The sequence below is a fragment of the Pongo abelii genome, chromosome 1, assembly GCF_028885655.2.
Source record: "Pongo abelii isolate AG06213 chromosome 1, NHGRI_mPonAbe1-v2.0_pri, whole genome shotgun sequence".
NCBI lineage: Eukaryota > Metazoa > Chordata > Mammalia > Primates > Hominidae > Pongo > Pongo abelii.
Window position 1 is genome coordinate 220,410,249 of NC_071985.2, and position 10,229 is coordinate 220,420,477.

The following is a 10,229-nucleotide window of genomic DNA, read 5'->3' on the forward strand; positions in this document are numbered from 1 at the left end:
GCTATGTTAGATAGCATAAAACCCAGGCAACCATTCGATATACACAGTTTTTATTCTGCTTTCTTGGGAATGACATCACTATCTTCTTCGGGCTGTTGTAGCTCTGAAACATTTTGACAATTTTGATGGGCCAAACATCCTCCAATAAGGAAACCTTAAGGTTTTTTTTTTTTGTCTAATATCAGGAGCAGATTAATCCCTTCCCTGTATCACTATGAAAGTCATCTATTGCCAAACTTCATCAATATTTGGGGAATAAATGAACGAATGAGTTTTGGACTTTCACCCTATTACTTATTCTTTTACTTCGATAAATATGTATCTAATTCAATCTGTTAGTCAGAAGAAAGTTGAAAACTCAATCAGGATTAAGTGGGTGTGACTACAAGATCTATTCAGGGATCACTTTCTGATTGGAAGCTGGTGATTGAGAAGGGAAGAATGAGGGTTAGAAAGGTCTATAAAATCTCCTGAGGGTACACAGAAGAGACCCACAGTACTCATACCTGGAACTACTTCTTGGTTCTCTGAGGTCCCAGGACTCTGCAAAGTGAGCCCAGTGCTGGTAAGTCACCACCTTCTTAGGGTCATGCCCATTTGATCTGCAGCCAGCCAGTCAGGGATGGTGACACACATCCCAAAGTGGCACAGAATATTTTTCTGTCTGTTTTGTGAGATGAACAGATTTAGGCTTTCATTTTCCCTCTAAATGTAGTTTTGTCTTCATCCATCAAATTGTGATTTGTGCTTGGTTTTTGTCATTTTAAAATTCTTAGCGAAGGAATTTTTAAAAATACATTAAAAATTTAAAGTTTGATTAATTTTTATTTCTTGACATTTGAAGTTATTTGCTTTTGTGCCCTTCAATTACAGTTCATAGACTTGGCGTTATTGTGATTCTCCAAGTGTGCTTTCATTTTCATAAAATCCTTAAAGGTATCCCACACACCAATCTGAAGAATGCAGATCATGGGATTTATGGGACGTATTTTTGCCCCTAGGATCTGTCCAAAAGTGAGTAATTGTGAGTATGTGGAAGTGATGTGTATTGGAACCTTCATCTTGGAGTTACAGTGCTCTAGAATAGCATCATAGCACTTTTACAGTTTCTGGTTAATTATTATTTTTTTTTGAGATGGAGTTTCCCTATTGTTGCCCAGGCTGGAGTGCCATGGTGTGATTTGGCTCACCGAAACTTCTGCGTCCCGGTTACTTGCGATTCTCCTGCTTCAGCCTCCTGAGTAGCTTGGATTACAGGCACTCACCACCATGCCCAGCTAATTTTTGTATTTTTAGTAGACACGGGGTTTCGCATGTTGGCCATGCTGGCCTCAAACTCCTGACCACAGGTGATCTGCCCACCTCGGACTCCCAAAGTGCTGGGATTACAGGAGTAAGCCACTGTGCCCAGCTACAGTTAGCATTTCTATACATTCCTTCCAAATGCTGTGGAATACCATCACACCACTTTTACAGTTCCAGTGAATTATTATTTTTTTTTCTGGGATGTATTCTGACGCTGTCACCCAGACTGGATTGCAGGGCACTGAGCTGGGCTCCCTGGAAACTCTGCCTCTGGGGTTCAAGTGATTTTCCTTCCTCTGCCTCCAAAGTAGCTAGGATTACAGTCATGCATGCTCATGCTTGGCCAATATTTAAATTAATTAATTTATCAATTTGCTTATTTTTGAGTCAGAGTCTAACTCTGTTACCCAGTCTGGAATGCAGTGGTGCGATCTCGGCTCACTGCAACTGTAGCAGGACGAGTCGCAGACAAAACTCCTCAGACACCAGATTAAAGAAGTAAGAGGTTTTTTATTCATCCGGGAGGGTCAGCAGACTTGTGTCTTAAGAGACGAGCTCTCCGAAAAAGAAACTCCTAGTCCTTTTAAGGGCTTACAACTCTAAGGGGTCTATATGAAAAAGTCATAATAGATCAAGTAAGCATGAGGAACGTGACTGGGGGCTACATACATCAGCTAACAGAACAAAAGGTTTTACAGTGCTTTCTTATACAATGTCTGGAATTTACAGATAACACCAGTAGATTTGGTCAGGGGTTAATATTATTATTATTTTAGCCACCAGGGCCAGGTGGTGGTGCCAAGGTCGTCTAGCTATTTATCTTACTTCTGTTTCTTTCCAGCTTTTTGCTTTCTCCCTTTTCCCCTGTCTTATAAACTAGGGAAAAGGGGAGGATGGGGAGAAACTGAGAAGGAAAACAGGAGAAGTGTTAGCCTCATACCATACAACCTCTGCCTTCTGGAGTCAAATGATTCTTAATTTTTTTATATTTAGTAGAGACATGGTTTCATTATGTAGGCCAGGCTGTTCTTGAACTCCTGACCTCAAGTGATCTGCCTGCCTTGGCATCCAGCAGTGTTGGGATGACAGACATTAGCCACAGCACCTGGTCCATTTCTGGTAGAAAATTTTCAAAATAAAAAATAATGGCATCGATTTTAGGGAGTCACTTTAGTGTTCCCCCAGCATGTTCATGCTGTGAACTGAGAATGTAGGCTGTCTGGGGCCACAGGACACTCTCATTCTCAATGCTTTAGGGTGGTAAGTGACAAAAAATTTCTCCTCAAAGAGGTGGAGCTTGGCTTTCAGGATCCTCAGTGGCACTGTCCGGTGGTTCTGGGATTCAGTGGAGCAATGGATGAAAGTTAATAAGCCAGTGGTCTCTTTGACCCCTCCCTTCTTACTGTTTGGAAGATATTCTTCTTGGTACCAGTAGAAGCAGAAGTATAGATTGAAGCCACCAAGTATAGAGTGGAACTGGAGTAAACTGGTAATTTTTCTACCTCTACTAGAGCAATGATAGTGGTCTTGGAGAAGATGAGGTGATTCTGTTTGCCCTGAGAGGGATACATTTTCCCTGCATTTGCCTTCTAGATATTTTCCTTGCAGATCCATCAGGATGAGCATCCGGACCCCACCCAGACTCCTGGAGCTGGCAGTGCAGAGCCTGCTGAGAGACCAAGCCTTGGCCATCTCTGCCGTGGAGGAGCTACCCAGGTGCTCTATCTCCCACTCTTCATGGAGGCCTTCAGCAGGAGACTCTTCCAGACTCTGATGGTGAGTGTGCAGGCCTGGCCCTTCACCCACCTGCCTCTGGGATCACTGATGAAGACGCTTCATCTGGAGACCTTAAAAGCATTGCTGGAAGGGCTTCATATGCTGCTAACACAGAAGGATCGCTCCAGGTGAGGTGACCCAGGAGGGCTGGTAGATAGGACTCAGGTGTCCGGGGAAAGAACAGCAGGGTCAGGCAGAGAAGTAGCCCAAGGGTGGCCCAGAGTCTTCTGATGGTGTTGGCAAGGAAGCTCAGGGAGGCTTTGGCCATTGTCCAGATCCTCAGAGAAAGGACTGCTCACCATACAGGGTCCACCGTGGGAACAGAAACCTGCCTTTACTCAGTGGAAGGTAAAGGGAATAGAAGTGGGGACCAGTCAGAATCAAAAAGGAAAAGGGATTGAGAAAAGACAAAGAGAACAGGGAGCACTGAGGACAGGAGTAGCTGATTTATGGTATGAGAATGAAAGCAAAGGTCTGAGACGGGACCTTCTAAATTCTGAGCCTCTCCCTTACTTTACCCACAGGAGGTGGAAACTTCAAGTGCTGGATTTGCGGGATGTTGATGAGAATTTCTGGGCCATATGGCCTGGAGCCTGGGCCCTGTCCTGCTTCCCAGAGGCCATGAGTAAGAAGGAGACAGCAGAGGACTATCCAAGGATGGAAGAGCACCAGGCCTTAAAGGTGTTCATAGACGTCTGCCTCAAGGAAATACCCCAGGATGAATGCCTGAGATGCCTCTTTCAGTGGGTTTACCAAAGGAGAGGTTTAGTACACCTGTGCTGCAGTAAGCTGGTCAATTATCTAATGCCGATTAAATATCTCAGAAAGTCATTGAAAATAATCCACCTGAATAGTATTCAGGAGCTGGAAATTCGCAACATGTCCTGGCCACAACTGATAAGAAAGCTTCGTTGTTACCTGAAGGAGATGAAGAATCTTCGCAAACTCGTTTTCTCCAGGTGCCATCATTACACGTCAGACAATGAACTCGAGGGAAGGTTAGTTGTCAAATTCAGCTCTGTGTTCCTCAGGCTGGAACACCTCCAGTTGCTTAAAATAAAATTGATCACCTTCTACAGTGGATACCTGGAACAGCTGATCAGGTGAGAAAGGATCATACACTTTGTATGCAGACCACAGCACCGCCTTGTTTTGTTACAACAAACACTAGAAGGCGTGTAGTGTGTGCCAGCCAGTGGCAACATCACAGTGAAATGGACACCAGAAGGTCAACACATTGTCCCATTCAGTGTTCTATGTCCTGGAGTGACTACAACAGGATTGCTCCAATAAGGGCAGAGGGGTCACCTGATGTAAAAGCTAGAGAAGGACATCATGTACAAGCTAGTTAGTGAGGGTTTCAGCTCTATTGGGGGTGCACATGTGAATTTCCTGTTACAAAGTGTGTTTCAAGTTGAGATGATGTCAAAGAGACAATAGACGAGGGTATGCAAGGAGGGAAAGTGCATCAAACCTGTGCATTTCACAATGGGTCTGTCCTCACCAGCTTAGTGATCACGAATGATCCTGTCTCTAATTCCCTGTCTGTAAAAGGTTGCTTTGAACTCCAGGAAAGGTAATTGACATGGGAAATGCGTGCTTCCGGGATGGAGGTGAGGGAGTAGGCATGACAGTGGTAAAAAGTGAGAGTTGGTTTGCAGTTGCAGGCATGTCAGGGAGCTCCTGCCGATAGGTAACCCTAGCTGATGTCCCTAGACTTTGCTGAGTTGAGTTCTTTGTGCACATCTCCCACCGGGTACCTGTGGCCCAGACATGAAGTTTTCTGCTAAAAGATGAAAAAAAAAAAAAAGGCTTTAGAGATGTTGTGGCCTTGAACCAATCACACAAGCAATGGTGAAAGGGCTGAGACTAAAATGGGACTGCCCCTGAATGATCAGGGTCCTCATCATGCAGCAACTTGCATGCCGACCATCATCAGATGGTGGGAACGAACGTGTTTGTTTGAAGCAGGCATTTTCCTTGAGGTTATTCCCCACTACCTTCATCTAGCTGGTGACATTGCCCAAAACTAACTTCTTGATCTCCACAGGTGCCTCCAGAACCCCTTGGAGAACTTGGAATTAACTTGTGGCTACCTATTGGAAGAGGATGTGAAGTGTCTCTCCCAGTACCCAAGCCTCGGTTACCTAAAGCATCTGAATCTCAGCTACGTGCTGCTGTTCCGCATCAGTCTGGAATCCCTCGGAGCTCTGCTAGAGAAAATTGCTGCCTCTCTCAAGACCCTGATCTTGGAGGGCTGTCAGATCCACTACTCCCAACTCAGTGCCATCCTGCCTGGCCTGAGCCACTGCTCCCAGCTCACCACCTTCTACTTTGGCAGAAATTGCATGTCTATGGACGCCCTGAAGGACCTGCTGCGCCACACCAGCGGGCTGAGCAAGTTAAGCCTGGAGATGTATCCTGCCCCTGAGGAGAGTTTGAATTCCTTGGTTCATGTCGATTGGGAGATCTTCACCCCACTTCAGGATGAGCTGATGTGCACACTGAGGGAAGTCAGGCAGCCCAAGAGGATTTTCATTGGCCCCACCCCCTGCCCTTCCTGTGGCTCATCACCCTCTGAGGAACTGGAGCTCCATCTTTGTTGCTAGGGAAGGCGTGCCTAGAGGGGTAGAGAAATCCAAAGTTCTCTTCCAGGCACTTGGACACTAAAATCTACTATGTGGGTTCAAGCTATTTTTCTATTTTCTTATTTCCATTTTTAATAATTCCAAAAGTTTTATTGAAGACAATTAGAGACAATGTTTGTCTATGTTGCTCCAGCTGGGCTTATGGGATCCTCCTGCCTCAACGTCCTAAAATGCTGGGATTACTGGGATGAGTGACTGTGTCCAGGCCACATGCAACTTAAAGGAATCACAGGCAAGTGCTCAGTGTTAGGGAAAAAAAAAGATAACAGCAGGGGGCAAGGCTGGAAGAAAATGTTGAAGTGATGTCAATGAGAACTTCAGGGACCCGTGTCCTACAGAGTCAGAAAGAGAAGCTAAAGCTCTGCATTGATGAGAATGTTATCCCTGGAAAGACGGTTACCGAGGAGTATCAGAAACAAAGAGTGCCTGAATGAAAACTTTTAATCTGTTGTAGCAATTTATCCATCAGAATTGTCTAGTTATTGAGTTACTGATGGAAAAATAATGAAATACTAATTTGTCTGTGATTGAGTTTCAGCTGTAGAACATCAAAGCAACCAAATAAAATTTGATCATTTTGAGTATTTCCCGCCCATTCTTGTTCTTTGTTTTCTTTTGGAGACAAAAATCTCACTTTGTCATTTAGGCTGGAGTGCGGTGGTGCAATCTGGGCTCACCACAATCCTTTCCTTCAGGGCTCAAGTGATTCTTGCACCTCAACCACTCAAATAGCTGGGACTGCAGGCACGTTCCACCAAGCGTGGCTGATTCTTGTATTTTCAATAGAGACGGGGTTTTTCCAGGTTGATCAGCCTGGTCTCAATATCCTGGCTTCGAGTGATCCACCGACCTTGGCCTCCCAAAGCGCTGGGAAAACAGGCATATAGATGATCTCCACCCATTCTTTACTTCTCCTCAGTCATCAGTTTTTTTCTTACTTTTTCGCCCATGGGGAGCAGCTCGGCCAGGCAAAAAGGGACGGGCAGAGAGGGGCCCCAAGGAGAAGATAGGAATGGGGTGGTGTCCTGCTCGCACAAGATGTGTGGATGCCAGGCCCAGAAGGCAGAGCTGGGGCCATCCATCAGGGGGCCAGGGTGAGAAGCAGAAATGGCACCTGCTTCAAGGACCTGGCCAGCTATCTGGCCACTGTGCCTATCCTGCTAACAGTGTCAAGCTCCCGGGTCTTGAAGGGAGGTTCTATGCAGATCCACCCCAGGCTGTGTTTCCAAGATCCACCCACCATAGGGGTGACCAGCCTGATTGCTGGGCCTGGGAACCATGAACCACTTCTGGAGGCACTCCCCTTTGCTGGATCATGAGTCAGGCCTGTGCTCCATGTCCCTGAGGCAGCCAACTGTGTCACCCACACCCTTTCATGGCAAAATGGAACCTGGTCCCAGGTCTGGAGTCTCCACCACAGCCTCTACCTCACTGCCAACTGCCTCCTGTTAGCCTGCAAGCTTCTGGATGAGAGTGCAGTTGGGGCTTGTTAAACCACACCCAGGAGCATTGGGTTTGTTTGTGTGGGGTTGGCCAGAGCTGCTGTGAACCTGAATCTCACCTGTCACCTCTGCAGGGAAACACAGAGAGAGGGCACAGCCGAGGCTGCGTACACTTCGGAGCTGATGGGAGCCTGGGAGAAGAGGGAGTCCTGGTCCTCCCGAGTTGGCAGGGCAGTCGCTCTGCCAAAGGCATAACTGAAGCTGTCCAGGTCACAGTTACCAACTGAGGTTCCCCAGTGCTCTCCAGGGTCCAGGAGATCCCCCCTTCTCCTGCAGCTTTGGGGTGTCTGCTCTGACAGCCTCATTTCTCATGGCACCTGCTCTAATTTTGGAGTGTGGTTGTGGTCAAGCCCAGATGCTGTCGCAGCCCAGGTGGGCCTGTGCACACTTGGGTCAGTGCTGATGCACCGTCCCACTGCTGTCTTGAACCCTCTGGACTTTGGGCCCTGATGAGTGTGGAAGGGAGGCTGAGGGGGTTGTGTACAAATCAGCACTCATCTTTGGATGCTCCCTGGTACGAGTGACCTGGGCAAAATGGTTGGTGGTGGGAGGCAGACAGAATCCAGGACAGGAAGGTGAGGGTCACGGGTGAGGCTCCACCTTCTGACTAAGGAGGACCTGAAGCCCGTGGACTGGGCTACCAGTCCTATAGACCAGAGTGTGAACATGTGTTGTATTTTTTGTGCCTGCCTATGGCCACCTATGACCTAATCAACACAGACTTTCTCCCGTCTGATGCCGAAAAAAGCCCCAGACTCAGGGAGAACATCAGGAAGATCTGTGGCAGAGAACTACCCACTATTGGGATGATTTTCCTGCAGAGACAAGCAATCCGTTCTGGGTCATTTCTCTGCTGAGAGCTGTAGAGATGAAGAGATGGCTCTCCTGCAGAGAGCAGCAACCCACTCCAGGGCCTCCTCTCTACTGAGAGCTGTGGTGATGATGGAATAACCTGCCAGGAGGGCGGGGTCACCCTCCCCAGGGCCTCCTGTCTGCTCAGAGCTGAACACTTATCACAAGACCCTGGTTTCAGAAAGAAGCTACCCACTGTGGGTCTCTGAGCTGTTCTATTGCTCAATAAACCTCCCATTTATCTCACTCACCCTGCTCTTGTCTGCATATTTCATTCTTCCTGGTTGCAGCACAAGACCTTGGGACCTGCCTAATGTTGGGGCTAAAAGAGCAATAACACAAACAAAGCTGAAACATGGCCCTTTCTCACCAATTTGTAGGTGAAGAGAAAAAGAGAAGAGCTACTACTCTTCCAGGAGCCCAGATGTGGGTGCTTCCTGAGCCAGGGCTGTGACTCCCTTTTGGGGGTTGTGCAGTTCCTGGCATTTCCAAGCATTCGGTGTTGGTGTCACTGTGTATTCCAGTGACAACCATGGAAGATGCTTGCGCTGTGCCTGGTTCACTTGCAGCCTTGCAGAAATCTGGCACCCATGCTGGCACCTGGAGCTGCCCGACCCACTGCTGCAGCAGCAGCAGCCAGTGACTGTCCGAAATGGCCTGACCCCCTGCTCACTCACACACCCCTCACCACTCCAGCCCTGACCCACCCTTAATAGGCGTGTGCTCCAGGCCTGAAACATGAGCCAAGCATAGTCTACCAGGCTGCATGGGCAGAATGAACCCAGTGAACCCGATCAAAACTCTGGCAAAGGTGCCCCCAGACACAGAGGTTTCTGGCCAGAAAAGTCACATTCCAAGGATTCCAGAAGAGAAAATTACCTAAACACAAAGAAAGACAATAAGAAAAGGATGGAAGAGAGAAGTCTCTAAACAACCAAAACACAAGAAATGAAATGGGAGTACTAAGCCTTTATCAATAAAAACAATGAATATAATTTATATCAGTTCTGCAAGTGAAAGGCACAGGGTCTTTGAATGAGTAAAAAAATAAGACCCTACTATATACTGTTTTCCAGAAACTCAATTCACCTCTAAGCATACATGTAGATGGAAAATGAAGGGGTGGAATAAGGTATTCCATGCAACTGGAAACCAAAAAACCGCAAGTGTAGCTGTACTTATGTCAGGTAAAATAGGTGTCAAATCTCAGAAAGCACTCAGGTAAAACAGAATACAAATCTAAGCTTGTAAAATAATAGACTGCACTCACACAAACTATGCCTAGAAAGAACATACATCAAAATAATAGAAGCCAAAAATGACAAATCCACATGCAACATCATATTGAATGAAGAAATGTTGAAAGTATTCCCACTAAGAACTACAAGCAGACAAAAATGCCAACTTTATCCACTTGTAATCAACATAGGACTGAAAATTTTTCTCAGAGCAATCTGGTAAGCAAAAGAAATGAAGGACAATTAAATTGGAAAGAAGGAAGTGAAACTACCTGTGTTTGCCAATGATGTGATCATATGTGTTTAGAAAACCCGAAAGATTCCACCCAAAGACACGTAGAGGAAATAAGTGAATTCACTTAAATCTCAGGTACAAAATCTGTATGTAGAAATAAGTAGCACTGTTTTATACCAACAACAACCAAGATGAGAATCAATTCAAGAACTCCATCCCTTTACAATAGTTGCAAAACAACAACAAAAACAGTGACTATAGCAAAAACAACCTAGGAATACACTTAACCATTAGGTAAAGGATCTCTATATGGTGAACTACAAGACACTGCTGAAAAAAAGTCATAGACGACAAAAAAGTAGAAAAACATCCTGTGCTCATGCATTGACAGACAAAATATTGTGAAAATGACCACACTGCCCAAAGCAATCTAAAAATTGCAGACATCAAACATCAGTCTAAAAATGGCAGTCTAAAAATTGTATACATCAAAATATATACATCATTTTCACAGGGTTAAAAAAAGAATCCTAAGATTCATATGGAGATGAAAAAGAGGCTGGAGAACCAAAGCAATCCTAAGCAAAATGAACTAATATGGCGGGATCACATTGCCTGGCTTCAATTTATACAGTAAGGCAATAGTAAACAAAACTGCATGGTGCCAGTATGA

The 10,229-nt window shown here is 45.9% G+C and overlaps 1 pseudogene; it reads left to right on the top strand.

Annotated features, from left to right (window-relative positions):
* The first annotated feature begins 2,923 nt into the window (after positions 1 to 2,923).
* On the top strand, positions 2,924 to 5,690 carry LOC100443632 (PRAME family member 1-like; annotated as a pseudogene).
* The last annotated feature ends 4,539 nt before the right edge of the window (positions 5,691 to 10,229 follow it).